Source organism: Manis pentadactyla, chromosome 3 (genome assembly GCF_030020395.1).
Source record: "Manis pentadactyla isolate mManPen7 chromosome 3, mManPen7.hap1, whole genome shotgun sequence".
NCBI lineage: Eukaryota > Metazoa > Chordata > Mammalia > Pholidota > Manidae > Manis > Manis pentadactyla.
Window position 1 is genome coordinate 180,204,541 of NC_080021.1, and position 26,708 is coordinate 180,231,248.

General features: G+C 36.1%; 1 protein-coding gene across 2 annotated transcripts in view; it reads right to left on the reverse strand.

Moving 5' to 3' along the window:
- Positions 1-26,708, reverse strand: part of LINGO2 (leucine rich repeat and Ig domain containing 2) — a 1,246,785-nt gene that overhangs the window by 959,022 nt on the left and 261,055 nt on the right. For both annotated transcript variants that reach the window (XM_036898106.2, XM_057498746.1), the window contains exon 2: positions 14,901-14,997. The gene's annotated coding sequence lies outside the window, so the exon portion shown is untranslated. The remainder of the gene's footprint in view (positions 1-14,900; positions 14,998-26,708) is intronic.

A 26,708-nucleotide genomic window follows, 5' to 3' on the forward strand; every position in this document is an offset into this window, starting at 1 on the left:
GCACAGATGCCCAATGACTGCCAAGTTAACAAGCACAATTTGCATTCCTGATTGCACAGGCTATGCTCAGCCTTGAATGTTCCTCACTTAACTGTTATGTACCAGAGTTACTCCTTGCCCTGCCTAACTCCACTCATCCTTCAGATATTGACTTAGACCTCAACTCTTCTGAAACCCTTGCTTGAATTCCTAGGACAAGAATGCATGGCTCTCTCTGTGCTCCCTTTTCACTTGCTTATTTCTACGATGCTCCTCCAGCACAGAGTAGTGCTCCATAAATGTGCATTGATATAGTAATGATGCTTGCAAGTTAGCTATTTGACCTTGCATTCAAGATTTGTTTTCTCCAAGTAATCAAATAAAAGAATGACACTGACTATGTGACAAGATTTGAACAGGAAAAACTCATGGCCTATCAGGACCTCAAGGGATGTGAGTCATATGACCTGACCCCAACCCAATCTGCCCCAATCCTCTTTCAAGGAAGAAGTATCTTTTGTCTTTGTATCTCAGAAGCTAACATGATGCTGGCACATATTACACACTTTAGAAATGATCAAGGAAGGAAGAAGAGGAGGGAAGGAGGAAGGGAGGACTGGAATGGAACTGAGAGAGGGATTTTAAGTTCCTGTGGTTAATTAATAGCAAATTTGGAACGAGGCTTCACTCCTTCTGACCACTACCTCTTCCAGAGAGTGTTTGGGAATTAGTCATTCACCTGGGAGAAGATGTTTCTTGGCAATATTACTCCACTGTTTTTCATTATATGTTGTTTTAGATCCAGAGCACTCCTTTCATATGAATGCAGAGAATTAAATATTTTTAACATGAGCCATTCCCTCTTCTGGCAGAACTAAGATTGTTTAATAACACTGAGGAGGAAAAAAAAATCTCCTGGAATTTCATTTTTCATGATAAATTAGGTTTCTGGTGATTTAGATTAAACTTGCAGTGGCTAATAAACTGCCACCATGTCCCCAGACATATACACTATGGTATGGATGTCCAATCCTTTTTGGTGAGTTTTTTAAATAACTCTCCAATTTGTAATGACATCATTCCAGATTAAATGACAGTTCTGAGCATGTGAAAACCCTAAACAGCATTTAAAGGAGTTAGAGACACTAATATGAAACAGTGAATAACCATGCCATGCTTAATTTGCAGTTCTTTCTCATTTCCCTGCAGACAGCTCAGTGTCTCTTTGCTGTTTAGAAGCATGTTTTACAACACCTCCATGAGCATTTCTACGTTCATCTGGGCAGGTACAATCCATCTTATCTTCTACTGAGTTGCTCATTGACATCACAGATTTGCAATGTAAAGAGAGACCCAGTTGGCCTAGCCTCTTTCTAATAAAGGTATACTGCTCTGATCTGGGACTGCACTTTACATGTCTGTGCTTATCTGTCTCATGTTTTGTTGGTGGTTACATAGCTCATATGGTGAAAGGAAGAAAAACAGAAGACTCTTATCAGACACATGCCATAGTATAAAATAGCGTTTCTAATTGTTTGGCTTCAAGGTTAAGTTGAGGAAAAACAGGGCTGAAATATAACTCATTATCAAGTATATTAGTCAATGATTTCAAATGTAAAATGTTTATGTTAAGGTAATACTGACAAATAAGGCAATTATAAATCAGGTAAGTATTTACACAAATAAAAGGCAGGAGGAGGACCTGGCAATATGACTGATTTTCATGAAGCAAGAATGTATCATATTCAAGATATATTTATGAACATCACTCTTTTTCATATATTCTAGCAGGCTTTCTTCCTTTCACATCTGATCTAGCACAGTCTCCAGGGCCCATCATTTTAATCCTTCCCTATAGCCTCAATTCTTTCTTTCTATATCCCTTGTCCATGTGATTCAGTACTGGAGACCAACTTCATTCATTTTCCCATTCCATAACCAAGAACAGTAGCTACAAGTAATTGTGCATTTACTGTATATGTGTGTGTGTGTGTGTGTATAAGACACTGTGCTATGCATGTTACAGACGTTATTTAATTTAATATTCAGAGAAATCCAACTATATAGGTACTTTCAAATCTTTACCTCCATTTAGAACTTCTCTACTTCCAGACATTGTCTCTAGTTGTCTAACAAGCCCCTCCAATATAATCACTCTTAAAACCTGTGTTTGCTCCTACATCATCCTAATCTAAGTCAAGAACCAGGAACTTATTCCGTTTCCAACTTTTTCCTACCTAATATCTTGGTAAAAAGCTTTATTAATGTACCAGCCAGGTATTTCCTAACTCTATTACTTACTTTCTATCTTCACTGTTACTGCCTGAGTTTAGATCACAATTATTTTGAGAGAGAGCAGAATATGCAACCCCAAAATATGCCATTTTGGCATATTGGCTATTTTGAATTGAAGTTACTTAAGAAAGAGCTGGTGCAAGAAAGACTCTCTGACCCTCCTTTGTCCCCTCGAAAGCAAGAAATAAGTCTCTCATGTGAAAGTTACACTCCCTGTACCAAGAGGATGAAAGGCACCCTTATCCCCAGAGATCGGACACTTAGGGCGGAGAAGGCTATTAAACAAACCTTGTTACTTGCTCACTAATTTACTACACTAAGCCCCAAATTCTTTGCTTGTTAGTCCTTCACAAATTTATTGTTTGCTCCTCTAAAAGGTATAAAATCCATCTGTTCTGATTACTTCTTTGAATATCATAGTTTTTATGAGTCTTCTGTACATACAAAATTAAATTTGTTTTCTTCCTGTTAATCTGTCTTATGTCAATTTAATCATTAGAACAGCCAAAGAACCTAGAAGGAAAAGAAGAGAAACATTTTCCACTCTTACAGTTTCTATCATATATAACTACAATATTCTGCTATATAATTTATTTACAATCTTTTCACCATACTACTTGCCAGAGGAATCATCCTAAAATATAATTCTTAACATGCCACTCCCCTATTTCTCTGAGTTCCCCAAAGTCCTCAGTTTAGGCCCAAATTCTTTTGCAAAGTTTAAAAGAAGCTCTCTAAACCTGAGTCCTTAGCCTCCTTATCAACCAACCACACAAGAACTTTTGCTAACCCATCAATAGACATTTCTGAGCATATTTCTTGATGTTAACAAGTTTATATCTTCTGCTTTCAGATATGAGTTAGATTATAGCACATGAAGACAATATAGAGTATGCTACATGGACAGAAATTGATGGGATTCTAGAGTAGGTCCATAGACAGTATCAAGGATTTTATGATGATGTAGAAATATTTTGTCAGGGAAGGATAGGAGAGGACTTACGGGAGTATAACAGTTCATCATAGTCAATGTGAAGAATTAGGGAGAAAAATACATTTAGCTATCTAAAAAGGCCAACTACTTTAATAAGCAGGTGAACTTGGTTACTGAAACCTGTTTTATTTCCCTTTGAATCATTTTTAGTCCACAGATGACTTTCAGATCCTATTACATTCCTTTATGCTGATCAACATGGTTGTCTTTCAAGAGAACACTATCCTTCAGCAAAATAGAACCTAAAGGTAGTATGCCCAGACAGTGGCAGTCATTTGCAAATAGATGAGCTAATGAGACTCTTAGAAACAGCCTCTACAGGACTAATGTGAGCTAAGAGGGTCCATCAGATAGATAAATGCCTATTTTTCTGCATCTTCTTTAATTGACTTTGACAAGTTGACTAATAACTTTGATGTCAAAGGCTTATGTCTTTTCCATTCTGTCACAAGCTGTAAACAATTTTATGCTGAGTATGACAAAAATGATACTTTCTGTGTTAAAGGAGAAGGAAATAATTTTAATTGCTAAACAATTCAGATGTCTTTTGTTCTAGATATTCATATTTTGTATTCCAGTAAACACTTTCATACATTTAAAAAAATCTCCTGTAATTTTGTTCTTAAACATAAAAAAGGTCAAACAATAAGAGTAAGACAATAAACAGTTCAATCTATTTTGAAGTCAATTTAAAGTTTACAGCATGGTATGTATATGTCTTAATCTAAAATTGCTTCAATTTTCCCAATGTTTGTGCAAGGGGTGATTCCATTTCAGATTAATTCAGATTGCCTCCATAATGGAGCTATTGTCTGTTGAATAAATCCATCATGATAACAATGCTGTCCATTTAAAGTGGAATGTTCTCTGCTTTCTGAGATCTGAGGTTTGATATTGGTTTTGATTTTACTTAAGAATTATGCCTTTACTTTATGATTCTTTCTTTAAGAGAAAACTGTCAAAAATCCATGAGAATGATCTTCGTCAATGGAAGGTTGAAGGCACTGAGGGGGAGGAGTGAGCACATCAGACACTGATGACATGCCAAAGTCCCCGGCTGCTGCCCCCTCCCAACCTGAAAAATGTGCTTTAGGCTAGCCAATCCTTGCCCCGCTGTAAATCTAAGCTCTCCCTCCCCCTACCTTCTTTAAAAACTTGCTGCCTGCCCTGCTGGGCGCGACTTTCCCAGCCTCCATTTCTGTAGACTGAGAAACCTCGCCAGGGAATTGCATTCAAATAAACTACCTGGCCCTTTGTTGCCTCTCTTCGCCTGCTGATTTCAGTTAGAATTTATCTTACAGTCAATATGGGTTGTTAGTTTTTGTTTTAAATATACTTACTTTTTTCAATAACACATACACACAAAAAATACAATATATATGTATTTATGAACTACAAATTCCTAGGATATATTTTCAGCAACTGGCATTAAAGAAGGGATTAAACATATTATACATGATAAAGAATTCTTATTTTTCAAATGTCCCAATATCTTTACAATTATGAAGACAATCAGATGGGATCACAGCATGCTACTTTTTTTTTTTTAATCCTTACTAGTGATCTCAGACATGGAAATGTCAAACCGTTCTGTGCTAAAAAGGGCTCTTGGTAACATACTCTGTTATATAACCTTATTTTTTATTTTCTTATTCCATTTTGTGGAATGGAATCTCTCCTAAAGTTAAGATACTGAAAAAGATTTAGATTGGGACAACAGGGAAGAAGCAATATAAAAGTTAAATAATGCATTCTTATAAACCTTGAGAAATACAAACACCTGAAAAAACTTATTTTATTTGCATAAAAATGGGAATACTTAAATTATTCATATTTACATATGCATAATGATGGAGGTCAAAATATGCACAGTGAGGAATGAATTCACATTTATTTAGTAAAAAGCAATCAGCAGGTCAATCTAAACCAAGTTGACTAAGAAGTTTATGTTCTGGAGGCAGAAAGGGGTTAATTACAATGTGATTTTTTTTTAATTGGCATTATTGTTTTAACATCTTTGAAATGTATTTCTTATTGTTAAGCTTATCTGATTACTTTACAATTCAGTTGTTTGCCAGAGATTGAAATCTTTGACTCTAATTAGAAAACCTGCTGCTGAAAAAAAGTTCAATCTGAAATACAACAACAAAAGTTATTGTTACAGGAAAAGAGGGACAGCTGTATGTTGTTGGGGAAACTACAAAAAAAGTGCTATGTTTTAGTAGACAATTAGAAAGTATAAAAATAGAATCATATTAGACAAAATTAAGTATTCTGTTATACAAAGACAGATAGCAAATGGGAAAAAGGCACGGAACTCAACATGAATAAGACAAATATTAAGGCCCATAAATTGCTTTCATGGACCCCCAGTCCCTTTAACTAGTCAATACAAATAAGTTTTCACCACCACAGATAGTATGGCTTAAACAATAAAAATTTATTTTCTCACAGTTCTGCAGGCTATAAACTCAAGATCAAGGTTCTGGCAGATTTGGTTTTTGAGAAGAACTATCTTCCTAGATTACAGACTGACGCCTTCTTACTATGTCTTCATATAGCCTTTCCTTTGTGGGTTCACATTCCTGGTGTTTCTGCCTCTTTTTTTAAGAACACCAGTCTTATTGGAATAGGAGCTTATTCTTATTTACCTCTATTAGCCTTAATTACCTTACGTGATCTATCTGTAAAAAAAAAGAAACTCAAAATGAAAGTGATTTAATTTCAGATTTTGGGGGAATGTGTTCAGTCTATAGCATTCTGCCTTTTGCCCCTCAAAAATTCATGTCCTTCTGGTGTGTAATACAATTCACCCCATTGCAATAACCCCCTATCCTAGCATCAACTTTAAATTTAAAGTCTCATCTAAAATCATCATCTAAATCAGCTATGGGTGAGACTCTAGGTATGATTCATCCTGAGGCAAAATTCCAGTTGTGAACCTGGGAAACCAGACAAGTTCTATGCTTCCAAAATACAGTGTTGGAATAGACGTAGGATAGACATTAACATTCCAAGAGAAAAACATCAGAAAGGGTTGAAGAGTTTCAAGCAAGTCTAAAACCTAGCAAGGAAAACTCCTTGAGATATAAGGCTTGACAATACTCCTCCTCTGTTTCATGCTCTTGTGTCCAGGTCAGTCTGGGTAGCAGTCCCACATTCTTCTCCCACTAGCTCAGCTGCCTCACCACTTAGACCCCTGGTGGAAGCACCACCCATTGGCCATGGTGGCAGCCTTGCCCCTGAGGCCCTGGGCTGACCTCTGAATCACCCACAGGGTCACTCCTCCCTTTTCAGGAATGGTAAGGCCAGTTCACTGCTGCATGGTGAATAGCTCTCTTGTCTTATTTTGTAGAATCCCAGAAGTCCGAGAGCCTTCCTTTATTGTCTGTTAGAACAAACTGGCAAGACAGTGTTGATACTGATATAATCCCATCTCCTACTCCTGACCTCTGCTGAGATGGCTCCTTAACTCCATGGATAATCTCTTCATGCAGTGACTACCCAGCCATACCCTTGGTGTTCTCTCCAAAATGTGCTTTCTTATGAATAGGCTGAGAATTTTCCAAATCTTTAAGTAATGGTTCATTTTTGCTTAATTATTCCTTCTTCAATTTGTCTTTCTCCTCACATTATACTATAAGTAATATATAGTCTATACTATAACTCATATTATACTATTTCATGTCTCCATGACTTTGCCCATTCTGTTTTCCTGGAATATATAATGTTAAGAAACAAGATGCCAGGTAGAAACTAAGCCACCAGCTAGAGACTGTTCAATAGCAGGTCACCATGCTCTGTCATATTTATGTAAGGGTAACTTATATTTAAAGTCAATAAACTCTTCTTTTTTTCATAACTTTACTGCACTTGTCTTATTTCAGAAAATTCTATTTGCATAGCTTTATCCCTTTTATAGTTCCCTGGAAGTACTAGGGTGTAGGAAGAGTGGGAATGGAGGTGAGTGAGGAGGAGTGCCTTCTGGTCTGTAGTTAGAGTGCTACTGAAGACGAAGCGTTGACAATGACCTGACATACAGGGACATCATTCGCTCTTTCCCCTGCTAGGACTTCACTCAAAGACTTACTCTTCTATTCACCTTTGAGGTTGGAGTCATTGTTCACAAACTGGCTTCTCCAGACCCCAGCCTCCTATTATAAAGCCTCTATTTTCCAGACAATGCAAAAGAACTTCCTATTTCTGCTTATGCCATGTTCTTTCATATCCCTGGGCTGCCATGCATTTTCACACATTTGACTGCGGGTTTAATGCTCCCTAAAGTCTCACCTCTGCCTGAGCAGGCTCATACTTCCAGACCCAGATTAATGGTATCTCCTCTATCTACTCTTCCCTGGTATCTCTAGGCAGAGGTAATCATTCCCCCAACTATGCCTTCATAGAATTGGAACTATGATAATACAGTTAGGTACTAGTTTTCAGACTTGCTTCTCCCACTTACACGTGAGGTCTTGAGAGCAGAGGTTCTATTTTATTGATTTTTCTACCTTGAAGGATAAATACAGGATTTGGTATATAGAAGGTACTTAATAAATGGGTATGGGATAAATGAATGAATGACTGCAGTCCATTTCTACCCCCACACTCCTGAATTCATTCTGAGCTAAAAGCTGGTATTTAGCTTTATTAAGACCTGAAGTCCTGTGCAACCCAGTCTAGGTAAAGAAGTAGAGCATATTATTGTATGTACCTCCATATAAAAAAGAAATTTTTAAGTAATTAACAATCTAAATAAAAAGAAAAAGCAGTATATATATATATATTTATATTTCCCAGCTTCCATTTTCTTGGTGAGTTCTAGCTAATGGAACATGAGTGAAAATGTGATGCACCACTTTTGTGAGCCTGGCCCACAAAAACCCCAGTATATTTTCCTTATATTTTCCCTTCTACCAGTTAAAATGAAACTAAACAGAGTGATCTTAGAAGTCACATTATTTGAAAACACCAAGACACTAGATACAAGGAGCCCAGAGTCTTTGAATCTCTGCTTTAATGAGAGTTAATCATGTACTAGCCACCTTACTTTTGTCTATTAATGACTAAGAAACACAATTCTATTATGCTTAAGCTGTTACACATTTTGGGGTTTGTCATTGGAACTAGTATTATCTTAACTTACATAATTGTTTTACTTTGGTGACATGTCAAGACATTTAACAAGATTACAGTAGCTAATAAAATCATAAAACAAGCCTTAAAACTTTGTATGTGTGTATGTGTAAGAAATAGGAATAGGGAGGATGGGTTTGTGAACCTCTAGCTACTGACTCCTGTAACTCTAAAGGATAGCTGACAGACCTGCCATTACTGCAGACTGCCCCTATTTAACTTGCAGTTCTCATGCAGCTTCTGCTCCTGCCGTTTGCAAAACTTACTTTGAACGTACAATGCCAATTATAGGGGCTGAACATGTCAGGATTTTGACAGGTGTCTAGAGTTATGCAATTAATTTTATTTATGCACTTCCTGCTCTAAATGCTCCTGAAAAGAAAAAAATTGACTTATAACCTCTTAAAAGGAACACTCATATATACCTCTTCACCCCAAATCACTGCCAGTCTTCCTTCCCACAAACAAAAAAAAAAAGAGAGAGAGAGAGAGAGACAAAAATGAAAAGAAGGAAAGAAAAAATATAGTTGAAGGAAAATAAGCTGATTCAGTAATGGAGTTTAGTATGGGTAATAAAGTGGCAAAATTCTCTTGAAAGTTCTCAGGCTAGTTATTAACTATAAAAGCAACAAAAAAAAGCTTAGAAATTGTGACCAGCACCAGAGAAGGCTGAGGCATGACACTTCCTTTGAATTCTAAGACAGCAGGGCATTTATTAGCAGCTACACATACAGATTTAATTATGCTGCAATCACAATTTCACTGTCATTCTTCAATACTGAGAAGAAGCAGGCTTTACTCTTACTCATTTTCAGTGATGGTATGATATAGCTTGGAGCAACATATTATAATACCACCACAAGTGCCTCCTTGGCACTTACATGGTAATGATACAGTGCGATTAAATTATCTAATACTGTGCAATAAACCCAGGCAAGATAAAATTACTTCACCAAATCAGAAAATCTATCTTCAAAACTAGACAAATACTAATACATATAATAGTATAACTGCCCTCATGTTCTCAGGAAAGATCTAAATCTCTTACCATTTTATCATTTTGTTTTCTACATTAGGATAAATCTTTCACTCATTTATTCATTCATTTCATCTGTATGTCCTGAAACCTCTTATATGCATCAATTTTAACTCAGATAAAATTAATAGCCTATACATTATCTATTTATTTCTTCAATAAAAAAAGAGGTTGTAAAATAAACAAGAATAATAGCATTGCAATATACTTGGTGATGTTTCCCCTTAAAGGGTTGACACTAATGTTTGAGTAATGTGTGTTTATAAATAGAAATAATGTTTGATAAATAATGTATTTATCCCAAAAAACAAATACCAAACAATATCAATAAGCCTGAAAATGCTTGGAAGTAGGGATCCTGGGGAAATGATAGAGACCTCTCCTACCTTCCTTCATTAGCTCCTAAGAGAAACAGCTACACTTGTGAGAAGTCTTCAAATACATTTTCTTTGAAATAATTTTGAAACACACACATACACAAACACAATATATAAACTTCCACACCTTTTAAAAGCTGACATCAAACGCAAATTTAGCATGTTTGTAGAGTCAAAGAGCATGCAATTTCTGTCTTCTTTTATACTTTATAAATGCTATAAATATATGTGCCTTGAATCCTTGAGTACATAGATATTTTCAGCTTCCATCTTCAAGAGGAAAGTATGTAAAGGTGAATATGTGAAAGGCTGATCAAGTGGTAGACAATAGGTAGATTAAGACAGTAGCATTTCCACAAGTTTGCCACCTGAATGAAATAAGGTGCCCCCACCACCCTGCTTTATTTCTCCCCTGTGCTGCTCAGTTTTGTTCTGTTGGAACTGTCCCTCAGGGAGCTACACTTCACCCTTGTCTCTTCCCTTTGATGCTCATCACTGAGGTTTCTAACCCCAGGATGGTACACCTTGGAGAGTGAGGATGAGAGGGAGAAGTATGTCTTTGTTTTGTAAAGTCAAAGAGGAGCAATTTTGAAAGGGTTGGTGGGAAAGCAGAACTAGCAGACTGGAATGTCACTTTTAGTTAAGAATCCATAAGAAAGCGAAGGATTCGAAAGTTGTTTCCTTGAAAAATACCTGAATTGGAATGTTATCTCCACCAAGTTATAGAATAGCTAAGAAGATGGAGGACAGGAAAAGATATCAACTTGTGAACGGCATTCAGTTGCAGACATAGCCAAAATCAGCAGCCGGCAGCAAGAACTGCTAATTGCATTGACTATATTATCAGAAGTACCTGAATACAAACCCTGTCCATACTCTGCCATTAACTAGTTGTGACATTCTGAAAAACCTCCTTTAATGTGCCTTAGTTTGTTTCCTCATCTTTCCACATTTAATTGAAGTAGAATCTCCAAAAGACATTTCTTGATCTTAGCCCTTCCTTCCCACTCCAACAAAACTGAGCAATTTTCTCCTCTGTTCCCTGCCCATAAGACTTAAGTTTTATAGTACACTTAAATGGTGTTTTTGTTTTTGTTTAATGTATTTTATTTATCTTCCCTATTAGAGTTAGCAGCTGGAGAGCTTAATGATATCCTCTTCTCTGTTGCCTAAACCAATACCTGGTGCAATGGAGATGCTGAGTAAATGTTGGCTGAGTCAGCAACTAACGTGTAGTTATTATACTCACCTCAGTGGTTTAGGGGAATTAAATGAGATACTATGTATAGACCAGTGAGTTGACAGTGCTAACAAGTATGCTTACACATCGAAGGAGCATCAAGGGAGTGACAGAACAATAAAATACAGCTGTTGTAGTAGCCAGCCAACTAGGAGACATTTTAAAGCACATACTAAGCATGCACTGCTGTTCAGAAGGTGCACAGACTGTATTATTAAGGGGCAAGATAAAGAGCCAAGGGACCTCAGGCTGGGTACCAGAGTGCCAATAATAGGCAAACCAGTCATTTGGTAGGAAGCATTCTTTGTAGCAGAACTGCAGCTAAATAATACCTCAAGGCTAGATTATGAAGCCAGGAGAACACTGCATCCATAAGATTATAACAGACACACACACACACACACACACACACACACACACACACACACACACACACACACACACACACACACACATTTTAAAGGTCATGTTCCCACCTACTGAGCTGGGCAAAATCTCTGACAGTTGACTTAACCGAGAGAGAATGTTCAAACACTCAGCAGAATGGCTAAAGTCAACAAAGACATTGGTGAAAAATAAGAATTTGTAGAAGATACCTGAGACATTTTTTCAGAAATTTTCTTTCTGAGTAATATTACGAAGCAGATGAAATAGGCCTACTCTACTATTGCCTTCCTAAGTCTAATTCAGCAGGTGACAGTGAATTAAGTGTTCAGGAGCTTAAACAAAACAAATACAGGCTGACTGTTCCCATATGTGCTTATGCAAAACCTGTCATGACTAGAAAATTGAATTATCTTGGGATTAGGAAGCAGCTGTACCTGTTGTATAATGACTGATTGCCAAGATTGAGTCCTGGCCCTACCACTCCCTAAGCTCATAACTTATGAGCCAGTAACACCTATAAATCTATCTTTATCTATAGAATGGGCATATTAACTACTGAGAAGGACTAGAGTGAAAATTTTATGAGCTAATGCATCTGAAAGCAATTGGTTATTAGAAGGTTTTCAGTAAGCATTATTAGCCAAAGAAGAATCCTACCATTATTAACTAGGACAGCATTTATTCATTTATTTATTTATTTTAACTTATTTGTCTTACCAACCTCATATATTCATGGAATAAAAATCTTTGCCAAATTACTCTATTGCCAAATAAGTATAGAGAATCCTTATTGAAGCTTATCTGTCTTCTACTGATTTATCTTAACAGTTACTGAAATAAGTTGTTCAGTTTGACCTATAACAATAAAGCTCCACAATTAGATTGCATAAAACATAAAGCTCCAAGGCAGAAAATATTAAGCCCAAGTTAGTGATGTATACCCAGATTATCTTTATTCTAAATAATCATGTATAAAATACAGATCCACAGGACCGAACCCCCAACCTGTCCTATAGAAGCAAGATCCTGAGAACAATATCCTTTATCTAATATACTTAATAAGCTCTCCAGGTCATTGTAAACATTTTAAAGCTTAAGAACTATTGGTCTAGATATGCAAATATGAAGAAGCTCATGATAAAGCAACATTACTACACAGGTAATATGAACAAATGTAAGATAAAAGTCTGTTTTCTTTGGCCTAATACTTATAAACTGCTTATTTTCTTGGTTAGGCACTGAAGTCCAAGTTGAGGGTTCCTTTGAAATAACCCTCTCCCCTTCATGAGTCACCCCAATTTTTAAAATCAATTTTGTCCTTCTCCTGGAAGATTGCAAAGAGTTCTTGATAAATATTTGGGAGTCACATATTATCAAACCTACTGTCAGATCTAAACATACAGCTACCATTTAAGATCATCAGCAATGTTCCAAAGAGTAGCTGATTTACACATATTCTCTGTAATCTTTAAATATCTGCAATCTAACAGTTATAATCCTTATATTATAATGCGAATACTGACATCAAAAGAGTTTAAGTAACTCACTATCTCAGAGTTAATAACACATGAAGCAAATACAGTGTTATTGCAGAGAAAAAGCAAAGAGAAATGAGGCCCTAAGCAACAAAAAATTTACTTCCCAAAAAACTGGATGTAAAGTGGGAATTGGGGATTGTTCATTTAGGAACTTCTATCCAAATGCAAAACTCTTGAATTCAGAAGGAATACAGCATAGAAAGGACAGGGACAATTTTGCAGGTGTTTTCAGAATGTAAACTAATTGAAAGTAGTTTAAGTAAAGAATGGCTTAGATTCCCTTCCCATGGTGCTCTGGGGGGACCCTTTGTCTATTTATGTTAGAGATTCTAGCTTGATATCTTCATTGCATTCTTTAATTTTATAGCCTTTTACTTTACCATAAAAAAAAGTGAAAACACATTGGAACTCAAGGATGTTAAAGGCTTCTCACATTGAGAGTTGGTTGATTTTTTTCCCCATTTCATAATACAGGAAGTTAAAATGTAATCTTCAACTATAGGCACAGTGTCTGCTCCCACAGAAATGTTGCTGATTATCACCAACATATAAGCAAGACTGAGTATGAAGGCTGCTGAAAAAATGCTTTGCAGCCTCCCAAATTGTCATTGTTAAATAACCCAAGCAAATCTGACTTATAGGGACAGAGGGGGTATATGGCTTGCAGTCATTAGGGAAAATCTGTTTGAAAATTTTCATGTAAGACTGCTAAATTAACTAAATGCAATGCTACTGTTGAGTCCCAGGGACAAAAGAGCCCATGTTGTACCTATAAACTAATGCCCCCAATCAGCAATCTGCAATAGCCCCAAACAAATATGTTCTACATAAAGAAAATGCATTCAAGCCTAATTTTACATAATATTGAATGGAGACAATCTTTCACATAAACATTTCTTTAATTAAAACTTTAGTGGATAGACCTACAACAACACAATGGCTTTTATTTTATTAGCTGTTACATCAAAAGGTTTTTAATATGGCTTCCATTCGTTGAATATCTACTGTGTGCCAGGCAGAATTATAGGTGCTTTCCATATATTCTCTCTTATTTCAACAGAATCTTGCAATGACTTCATGATACAAGTAACACAAGAGTGAAATGAGACCCAAATTGCTTGAGTCATATACCAGTTAGCCATAAAGGAAGAATTGGTACCAGTTTCATTAAACCTGTTTTTGGCCACAGCAGGATATTTGTATAGAGGAAGCCTGCTACAGATTTTCATTTTACAGTGACGGTGAATGGGAAAATTATAGCACCCATTTCCCTATGTCAGTTTTTCTATAACTTTCAGTGTCTTTGAAGCACCATCATCTGTGTAACTAGTCAATGACTTACAGAGATCTTCCTCTTTTCAGGAATAGTGAGAATATAAGGGAAATTCCTTCACTTTCTTTTTCGGAGGGAAGGCAATAAGGACTTTTCTACATGACAGTTAAACACCTGAGGGTCTTGTCCTCGGCCTGTTTTAATCCTTTGGTTCTTTCCTTACCACAAACTCTAGAAGCAGCATGGCAACAGAAATGTAAAACGTAGAGTCAAATCAATCGTGTGCCTTTTACTAGCTGCATGATATTGGGCAAGGTTTTATTTCTCTGAGCTTCCATCTTCCACATCTGTACTGTGAGGGTAATAACACCTACCTCTTGGGGCTGCTGTGTCCACTTATTCACTAACATAAATAATAGATTAATAACAACAAATTTGAGTTCCCTACCATTTAAGAAGAATGCTTAAAAAGCCAGAAAATAATCATTGCAAAACAATTTTTAAAAAATGGTGTTTTGAATCTCAAGCTTATATATTCAGTTACAAACCTTCATAATGTTTATATACATCCTTCCTTCCACCACTAAACACACACATTTCTTATCACATTGTCCAAAGGCCAACATATTAAGAATCATATTATCTTACCACAATATGAAGCAATTTCAGTGTGGATACTCCAGCTTCATTTGGGACACTTCATATCTAAGGGGTCTACATCTTGAAACCATCTCCAACAGATTCCCTAAATTAAATGAAAAAAAAAAACCTGTTGGGAAAATGAAAGAAACAACTTGCTCCTTCCAGTAGTACTCATATAGAATTCCTCATGTCATTTTCCATCCAACTGTTTTGCCTTATTCTGAAAAAAAAATCATGTACATATTTCCAGGCTGCAGACACAATTCCATCTGATGTACCCATCCCTGATAACACTATTGCTTGTATTTGCAAATAATGAGCTTCACTAATATTTGTTTTTGTAAGTCAGTGGAAATTCTTAAATAGATATAAGAAAATAATAAATAGGGTATATAAAGCTTCCATATCAAACTAATTTTAGTCAATCTGTTTCTAAATAAATTATCTAAATATCAGTATATAATATAGATTATGAGAGGAAGTACAAGAGCAATGAAGTTATAACAAGTGTGTCAGAGAAAGAAAAAGAATTTAAGTGTTATGGCTTTTCTGTTTTTAAGATGCTTCTGGATCTCTTTCTAAATGAATACATAAAAATAAAACTATCATAAGATACTGAAACATTCTTTGTGCTTAGTCACTTTAAGTGTTATGAAAAACATGTATGTTTTTCATAATAATTATATATATACACACACATTTATGTTTTTTCTAGCCTTGACAATCTTGCAAACTGAAACTCATTCATAAAATTTACTGGGTATTATTATGCTCTATTGCAAAAATTTAGCAATTTTAATTGTTATTCTTAGACACTTTTCTTTCTCTCTTACACATACATACAAACCTTACAAGTCAAATTTATTGCAAGAAATTACACTGTAATCACATGAAATACAGGAAAATCACATTTATTCACCAGCCCAAGTCTATCCCTTCAATAGCTATGTTGGTTTCAGAACAGTAGAATTTTGTACAAAAAAATTAAATAAAATCTTGGTTATGCAAATTACATTAATGAAAATGCTAAAAACCTGATTGTGTGAAACATCTCAAGATTAAGGAGCCTTGTCATAGTGATCAATTTTAAATTAGTCATTTTAGAACAAATTATGTTGCTTCATTCTCCTGGTAGCTTTCTGGATTTCTATTTCTACAAAAATAGCAATTACAATTGTACTGGATGGCACAAATGAGTGTCCCTTCCCAAAAACTAGATATGAAAATGAGTCCACTGGGCCCATCAAATAATACTGACATCTCAAGTCTTCTTCATAAGTTCACTTCAGATATAGACTTTGAACAAAGAAGGCTGCTCTAATTTCCCTCTCAATAGAGGCCAGGTAAGAATTTTTGTCAGTTTTTAAGCTATTGTCTCACAGCCCCCAAACCAGCTTCTATTATTCTGCATTGAGATTTGGGCGCTGGGTCTCTGCACACCACATTTCTTTGTTGCCAGCTGGCTTTCTGCTAAATTCACTACAGGTGGCACTGGAGAGACATGGAGGTGGGGAGGTAAGGAGCAGGATGAAGGGAGAAGGGGTCTTACTCCTTCACGTTCCTTCACTGCCAGTGCTGCCTGAGCAATCATCCTTCACTCTGTTAGCCGGTATCAGTTTCTGTCTACAGATTTTTCAAGTTCTTACAGATCAGCTAATTCTGTCCTCTTAAAGGTGCCAGCACCCAGCTGCTGGCATCCCCTCCAGAAAGCTCTTCAGTTTGAGCTTCCTACTGTGCTCCTCAGATACCAACACTGGCTTCATAGCATCACCTCCAAGATGCATGGACCTCAAAACCACAGGGTCTCTCTTCCAAGCTCCTACTAAGCCCAGTTCTTCCATTGATACCCAAGTCCTAAGAGTCCTTTTTTTTCTCTTCTAGTTCTCCAACAGCTGTTTAAACTATCCTTTATAGCATATCTTCTTTGTTAAAACAACAGGTGTAGTTTCTGTTTTCCTGAATGGACTCTATTACTCAGATAATGGAATATTATTCAGGACTCTGTTACAGAATGTGTATTTTAATTTTAAGTTGGAGTTCAGAAGGATGGACAAAGAGGAGAAGAAGAGGAATAAAGACTCGAACATTCTTTGAGATATTACCCTTTATTTTATTACTTAATCTCCAAAAGATCCTATGAAACAGGTATTGTTACAATTATTTATATTAATAAGAAGAGTCATAACATTTAATGAGTTTCTACAATGTGTTATTATCTTTACATATATTATTCCATTTAATATTCATAAACTTGCTGAAAAGGGAGTATATTAGATCCATTTTATGGATGGGGAGTTGAAATTGAGGCTAAATTGCATGTCGCATCTTAGATAGCTAGTGGGCTCTACAACTGTAATGTGAACACAATCTGAGTCCCAAGACAATAGTGCAATTATGCACATCTTCAAATTATTGACAAATTTAATTATACAATGACAATTACATCTGTTAAAATCACCACTATTCTCATCAGAAAATTAAGTATTGGGAAGTCATCAAGCTTGTGATGGAAAAAAAATATTATTGAAATTTTAGTTTTCACTTAAAAGCTCAAATTTGATCACTGACAACAAATAGAAATATAAAATAGTTGCTATACTTGAAGTGACAAGCTCACTTTATTTTTGAGATATATATGCCAAATACTCAATAATTCTAGTTTACCTGTCAAACTTTCACATTAACATGGTCCTAAATGAAAAAGTTTAACTTGCAACTCAACCAACCACACAAATCCTTTTACTTAAGACAACATCACACTTCAGTTTGCAACAAAAATGCTTTATTCATACTTAAGTCACACAGTCATCACAGACAATATTAAAAATATATTTATTCAAAGGGTATTATAAAAATAATCTGTACTACTTCATCAAGGACACTGTTAGATGAACTGGCTTTTGTTTTCTTTTTTCATTCAAATACATGATGTTAAAAATATGACTACTACTAACAGTTTTTTGTTACCTCCATGAATTGTGTTAACATTCCAACAATTTTGCTTACTATTGTCTTTGCATCATCAGTGCAATTGTCAATACAGTGAGAAAGCAAATAATTCCTTGGTTTCAATTTAAAAATAGTTTTCACTCAGCCAGCCTTTGAAAATTATACTGGGACCTCCAAAGCCCATGGACCAAAATTTTGAGGACCATGTATCAAACAGTGAGGTAAAAATAGTAAGTGATAAGTTAGAGTACTTCTAAAAATTTTAGTACAGAAGCCCTCTTTTGGGCCAGTAGCCACAGTTACCAAGAAGATTTTCTTCTCTCACGAGGGGCTGATTTAATGTAGATGTATGCTTGTATGTACAGTATGATAAGTTTTTCCATTCCCTTCTGCTATGGCCTGGAAGCCACACTAACTTTTGATGGAGGTAGAGAGGGATGCTTTGGTTTGAAAGAAGACAGACCTTTACGTCTGCAATATAGAGGAGAGGGTGCAGGTGCCTTAGATGTATTGGTGATGCTTTAACCTTGCCATTTGTGCTCCCAGGTCAGAAAGATGTAGAACAATAGCATATATATAGAGAGAGAGAGACTTCAATACACAATTTTCCCGTTAACCATAATAGTGTCTGACTTCTTGTACTTGAGATGGAGAAAGCATTAGTTCTTCCTTATCTGAATTGCCACTTGTCCTTCTACCATCCGTTAGGCATGTCCATATTCTTAAACACAGTAAAGATCCACCTTGCATTTAAATGCAAAATCAAAAGCAATTAATCCTAAATCTTAAAGCTACTCTTGTGAAATATAAGGAAAGACACAATGCTATATTCATGGTAAATGTACAATCAAAACAACAGGTTAAAACATGAAATGACTCTATGTCACTCCCAGTGTATCACTATTGGAGTTCCACTGAAAAAAGATGAGCACATGAAGAGCGACAAGCATGGCAAGGTCCCGATCAGTCAGTGAGAAAGAAATGGGAGTTCTGGGCTGCTCTTCTCCATTAGGGAAACAAACGGTGACAGGCATTGGGTACTTGGGGGGGGGCAACACAATCTATATGAGGTTGAATAGAACATTGGGTGGAAAGAGAGAAAAGGCGCAGGAAATATGAAAGGGCTAACAGTGCCAGCTGTGGTGAGGGCAAACAGGAAGATGAACTGCCTATGTGCCCCTACCAATTCTGGCAGGTTTGCAGTATTTCAAACAGGATTTTAATTAAACTGATAGGCTTTAGTCTTGACTGTGGCAACTTTTTCCTCACCTGTAAAATGAAGTGGTGGAACCACAATCCTATTTCTGAAATATTCTGCATAATGCTTGTGTGTTCAAAGATGCTAAAGCAAGTCTTGTAGTGAAATCTGGGAAATGCTACATACTCTGATGCATTTTTTGTTTTTGTTTTTGAGATTCAAAGTTCCCTTACCTTAGTAAAGGTGATAAGAATCTAATGATGAAAATGTTAAAAATGTTAAATTCAGTTATCTGACCACAGAATCCCCTCTTCTTTTTTTTCACATAGCCATTTCCTGGGATAATAGCATTACTTTGGAACACAGGGAAATGCTGAACATGGTGCTCTCTAAAACCCCTTATGATTACAGGATTCTGTAATTCCAAGCAGAGGAACTGTTTAATATAGTAGGACCAAGTGGCAGCACAGGGAATTATCCCCTAAAATAGTTCTGGCTGCCTCTGTACCCAGGTGTTTGGAGTAAGCAGATTCAGAATCACGGTGGTTGAGAGCCATAAAGAAAGGCCTATGACTCAGATTCTGGATGTAGTAAGCATATCATTAAAAAAAAAAACTGCGTGTGTGAAGCATTCCCTGGGAAGTACTATTTACTTACCAGCACTTCATTTTTAGGTCAATGAGCACAAGGGGAATTTTCTCTTGGAAAGCTCAGGAAAGAAAAGGAGATCACAGGAATTAGCTACCTGCCCGTCCCTCCCCCACCATATAGTGCTGTGCCAAATTGCAACATACAAACTTATGCAAGTGAAATTTGGCAGAATTAGAAAGCTTTACCTTGGAGAAGAACCAGAATGAAAATGCCATGCCTGAAGTAAACATTAATGTTTTATTTTATGGTTATGTTCCTCCTTTCAGCACAGCATTCCCCCAGATTCTCCTAAACTTTATGATTCTTGTTTGACTATCATCTGTCTTTTTCAGGTGAAGCTTCACAGTTTCAGGTGGCAGCAATAAAGTCCATAATTACAGTACCCCCAATCTATAGAATGTAAGCTCTGAATTTATACAAGTACAGTGGTTTCCATTTTCAGGATGTAAAATATTTCTTCACATTTTTGTTGTTTTGATTATTTATATCATTTTATAAGAACAAAACCAGAATGATTATAGAAGAGATGGATCTGGGAAAATAAAATTTACCCAGATTTTAACATATGGTAGAAAATGTATGGATTGGCTACTTGGGCCTAAAATTTCCATTTACTGCTACAAACCAAATTTCACCAATTTGAATAGAAATGAAGATGATAATGATCATTTATTAAGCATTTGTTATGTTCTAGGCAATGTCCTAAACACCTTAAGCCCATAATAAGCCTATGGAAAAAATCAAACTCAGAGCAGTTACATTACTCAAAGACACACTGCTTTTAAGTTGCAGATCTTCTAATAAAATCTAGTTTGTTTGATTCCAAAGTCTAAATTCTTAATGATTCTTCCCCATTGCTAATTACTCATGATGCAATGCAATCATAATAGCAAAAAAATTGACCATACATGAAGGCCCATGTCATGGAACCTGTCTGAACTCTCTGCACCTAATTTGGGTTGGATTCTGGGAGCTGCATCTATGTCTCAGCATTGTGACGGGATTGACCTCAATGGGTAGAATGTAGAGTTAAGGAAATTCTAAAGTTAATGTTTAGTGGTGATACTGCAGTAAATCAAACTATAGTTATGCACAAAGCATCTATCCAAAAGATCCAGGCAAGAAGACAACAAATTAATTCAGACAATAGGAACAAAGGAAATACAATGATAGCAAAGTAGGTTTGAAGTGGTAGCAGGGATATCCTGAGAGTTACACACACTTTTTATAGAATGCCTACAAGCTGCTTCTGTGTGAGGAGACAGTTTTTAAAAACACCAAGCTGGTTCTGACAAAATATGCGGTCCTCTAGGAAATGGTATCTCCCCTATTCCACAGTACAGTGGGGTCCCCTTATTATACTATGTATGCTTTAATCCTCAGGGAGTTTGAATAGCTGTGAAATGCACTGCAAAAGATGAATGAGGGGCATGGGGTGGAAAGAAGCCAGTCTGGGAGAGAGAGGTTCACTATGGCAGCTAAATCTATGTGAGAGAAAACTCAACCAAAGAGGATGTCAAGACCTCAGAGACTCAGCTCACAATAACCAATAAAGGGAGAATGAGATCAGAACTACCAAGAAGGAAAGGGAAAGAGCAGCGATGTACATGGGACAAGGTTCAGTGCAATCATTTAGAAAATCTTGTGGTGGCACTTGATGATTTTCACCACCGAGGTCCCACTGCTTTTGTAGCTGCTCATTGCCCTACTTATAAGCTCATGTTCATCAGCCATTTGTGGAGTCTTATCTAGTTACCAAGGTTTGTTGAGTTGGTTTGCTACATAGGTTTGGAATCACTGGAATGCAAGTGACAAAAAACCCATGAGATTAGTGGGTGAGGATGGTACTGAAAGAGAAAAACAGAGAAATAGTCCCAACATTAGCACATAGGAAGAAGAAAAGAAAAAGAAGACAAACTCTTTTCTGCAAGCTATCATATTTTATTGTCACTTGAATGCAATAAGGTGAATGAAAGAATTGGGAAAGAAATGGGCTGAAGTAAAAAAGAGAGAGATTAGATAGAGTTGAAGTCTGGATACCATTAGAATCACTCAAGCACTGTGGATAGATGAGAAGTATAGGAGTAAATTAAAGAGCAGAAATGTGGACAAAATAAAGGGAAAAGGAGATATCTGGGTAGGAGAACCAAAGGGAAAAAATGCTTCAGGAGACAGGAATTAAATTCCCTCATCATTCATACTCATATTCTTTCCCTTATTGCTCCTTCCCTCCTTTCCTTTCTGTCTCTGTCTTCACCTATCAATCTCTCTCTCATACACATACACACACATTCATATACACACTGAACACTGAATCATAAGCTTCAACCTATTATACATATCTTGCTACTTTCTATGCATGCATATGTGTATATGTACATTCTTACACACACACACACCAACAATCAGTCTACTAGTCCACTTCTGTCAAATTTTGAATAGCAGCAGAGTTCTGTAACTATTTACAAATAACTACTGTTTTATGGAGATTTTCCAAGTTTGGAAGACAGTATACTAGATGTAATGAAAGATAAAAGATATTTTGGATGTTAGAATTCAGACTTAATATATACCAAACTCTAAAAGCTGCAATTATGTGATGACAATACCATGTGGGCAAACAGTGTATATCTCAAAGATAATAAATGAAATATTCCTCCTAGGATACTTTCAATGCTAAATTTTGACTTTGCTACAATTGAATTTTAAATCTTTAATGCTGTTATTAGGATTTTTAGCATAAGTGAATTAGATTTTTCAATATATTCAGACTCAAAAGTAACAGAAATATTCTTTTCAGTGCCAAAAAGTGCGTGTGTGTGTGTGTGTGTGTGTGTGTCTTACTAATAAAATGTATAGAAGAATCCCCAAATGTTAACTGTGGTCATTTGTGGGTGTATGAAAATTGTGTGATTATCATTTAAAAAACATTTTGGTAGTATTTTTCTGTGGGCATATGTTACATATAGAATTGGGGAAAATATTAGTTCAAAAAATATATATGCATAGATATAACTTATAAATAGATCACAAGAAAATTAGTTCTAAGTTCAGTATTCCAAAAAAAAATTTCATGTAAAATAATGGTGGCTGAATTATCAGAATAGCCCGTATGTCTAGAATATGTGATATAACAATTGAAACAGATTTATTAATTCCCTCATTCATTCATTCACACAAAACACCTTTATGCAAAAATCACTACATGTCAATCACTAATCTATAGGTCTACAGAGATGGAGGAAGCAGCCTATCTGTCCTTAAGGGAAGCCATGAAATAAGAAAATGACTGAGAAAGATCACATTCATTTAAATCTATTGGCTAGGAAGCATTCTGATGTTGTTAATAGTACAAACCCAAGGATATACTTTAGGTTAGGCATAACTGGGGTAGGCATAATTCTCTAGATGGCAATACAACCTAACAACCATACTGTCTCCAGCAGGAGTCCAGTCTGTGGGAAGAATGGAACTGAGTACTACAATGCATATAGGTCCATCTTCCAGTTCCTCATTTTATCATCCTGGCAGACAGCCACAGGCTTACTAGCCCCCAGCAGACAAATTAGGACTCTGAGGCAAACTGCTGCCTCTGGCATAGCCTAGCAATTTCTGTATTTGTGGTATATCTAGTTCAGGATTTCATAGCCGGGGAATACCTGTAAAGAAATCCATACAAGGTAGCCCATAATTATATTTTCCATGTATATTAAAAAGGAACAAATGAATCAGAGGAGTCATCTATATCCTTTGCTTTGGGCTCAGGAAAAGATAGGGTATGTACTTAAACCACAATTTATAATCTTAGAACCTCCTCCAACCCTGGTGGAACTATTTATCATCTTAGTGCTAAATGTAACCCAGAAAGAGAAAATGAGCCTTCTATAATGAAAAGTCTTGAAGTTGGAGCTATAAACAACTGCACGGAGAGGTCTGTGCTGAATTTACACAGACTCTAGCCATCGTTCAAGGTGAAGAAATCAATGACAGCACAAAACTCAGCCCCTGAATCTCAAGAGATGCTTCACTCTCCGTGCATTGCTCTCCGTGCATTGCTTTTCCTATACAGTGTCTCATTCCTGATCAAGTTCTCTCCCCAGGGAGTGCTAATAGGCTAACAGCTGCAGAAAACTTGTTTTGTTCTCTAAACCAGCAGGATCAAAGGCTGCTGTGTGGAAAACTTAATACTGCTTCTGACTTCCTCTGTGGGCTGCTATCCTTCTACCATAACTTTGATGCCACTTGGAAGTTTCTTTCTCAAGGTCTTCAAAATACTTAACAGTCTTTAAGGAAAAAAATATAGTTCATGAAAAAAAAAGTTCATCTGGTTCTAGGGATTAAGGAACACACAACCAACTAAATAAACACAATACTAGGGGTGGTGGGAGAGTTTATTGCATGGTAATTATTTTCTAAAACGTCAGTTTCCTAATATGTTAGCTAATGTTTACCAGGTTCTAAGCCCTATCTATGTACTTTACATGTATTAAAACATTCAATCCTCACGACAATCTCAGGAAGTTGATACTATTGTTGGTCACATTTACTAAAAAGGAAATGGAATTTTAGAGAATTTAGACTAATTTATCCAAAGTCATGCAGGCTTAAACATAAAAAGCCTTCACTCACCTAGGTTTTGATAAAGAATTTTATTTCTGAATCAGTTAAAATTATTTTGCCTTCACTTTTTAAGTGTTCTTAAATTATAAAAACCAAGAAAAATAAATACGCCTAACTTTTTCTTAGCACAAATGCTCATTCAGGCCACTTGCTTCCAGTTTTTCTTTCATATGTACTTAGGGTTTAGGTGAAATTATCATGTCCATGCAAATTTTTAAATATTTTACTAGGAAAAGTTTCAAGCATAGAGAAAAGTTGAAGAATTTTACAGTAAGCACCCATATACCAATAGCTAGATTCCACATTAATATTTTATTATATTTGTATATCACATATGTAAACATTCATTACACACAATTTTGTATCCCTCTCCTTTTTTTTTCTTTTTTCTAGTATTTCATTGTAAGAATTTTTGTTGTGATGCCATTTAAATGTCTGCCAAGCCCTCTTAACATTTCTTACTCTGGTCCATTCTCTTTATCGTCCTTTAATTCTAAACACATTTTATTTACTTCCCTTAAAGAGATCTACCCACCTATTCATCAGGCTGTGCTCAGCTATATTCCTGGAATTTTACTCACATGAGCTCCTGGCACTGTTGTAGACACATAAAAATGACTCACAAATGCCTATAGTTTGATAATGACATTGACCTGGATGACAGGAATTGAGCTAGACCATAATGGATTATGATTGTTAGGATGTTATTGTAATCTTTTCAATAATGAGTAAGGATTATACCAACCACTACCCAAGTATCAAAAAATCCTAATTATCCCATTTGCTATAAAATGTAAAAGGTTTACATTTATTACAATATCCCTAGGTAATGCTTCATATAATTAATAATTAAAAATATCCCTACGAAATGCTTCACATATATTTAAGTTAGTAAGGGCCAAGGCCAAAATTCTCACCCTTTACTTGCTTCTACATCTTCAGTATGGGGAATATCTGGGAATCCGAAATTGGAAAGGAAAGTGGGCACTACTGTCTAATGCACAGAGAAACCTTTTCTACAGCATGTTTATGTAACCGATGATTAAATGTGATCCAAAACACATTTGAAGGTTTCCTAGGAACATTCACATTCTTTATAGTCAGTCAGCAAATTTATTCAGCATTTACTCTGTACAGATACTCTGCCAGGTGCTAGAGATGCAAAGATAAATTCTTACAAGGAGCCTTAACAGTGAAAGAAAATCAGTGATATACAAAATGCAGTTCTGAAATTACATGGAATTAGATTGTGTTGGTATTGGAGAATGGAAAGGGGCACCTAACCCAGCCCACAGCCTCTGTGAATGGCAGAGAAATATGCCAAGGAAAGCTTCCTCCAATGGTGTGTGAGCCAACCTTGAAGTTTAAGTAGGGGGTGGCTAAAGAAGAAGACATAGGGAGACCTTCCCAGAGCAGAAGGTTTAGCAAAAATATTAAGGCAAGATGCATCATGATATACATGGAAAACTCTAAGCAGTTCTGTTTTTCTCATTTAGTGTGAGATAAGAAAAATGTGAAAGATAAGTAGGCAGGACAAGATGATTTAGAACCTGATAGGCTCTATTAAGGAGCTTGAACTTTATTCTATAGGAATAAGAAACCACTGAGGAGTTTTAAGCAAGTAGTGACACGGCCAGATTCTCACTTTAAATAGATCCTTGTAAAAATAAGGAAACCAGCAACCAACCATGAGAGAGATATTGGGGGTCTGAATCAAGGTGCCTCATTAGGGATGGCTATGAGGAAACAGAGTAACAGGTGAAATTCAGTTTTTGTGTAATCCAAGAATTAGTTGCTTAAAGAAAAAGATAAATTTAGTTTGAGATAAACTCAGTAGAGATGCTCTCAACTATGTACATGGAGTAGTATGGGATAGGGGTAGGAAGCAACTGAAAGAAGAAAACATTTCTAGTGCAGTTTTAGCACTTTTATTTTTCACCACCACTGGTATTTCAGCTGAGCTTCCAGCTTATGATCACTGTTATAGTCTGAATGTTTGTGTCTCCTTGTACTCATATGTTGAAATCCTAACCCCAAAGGTGATAGCATTAGGAGGTGATTAGCTCATGAGAATAAAGCCCTAGTGAATGATAGGGTCCTTTAAGAAATACCCAATTAGAGCTTCCTAGCTCCTTCTACATTACAGAGAGAAGACAGCCATCAATGAGGAAGTGAAGTGAACTCTCCAGACACTAAATCTGCTCAGCAACATGATCATGGACTCTTCAGCCTATAGAACAGTGAGAAATAAATTTCTGTTATTTATAAACCACCCATTTAAAGGCATTTTGTTATAGCAGCCCAAATTGACTAAGGCAATCAAGAAAACAAACTTTAAAAATATTTTAGAGTGTAAGACAGTTATATCATCTCCTGGAGCTTAACTTCCACTTTAT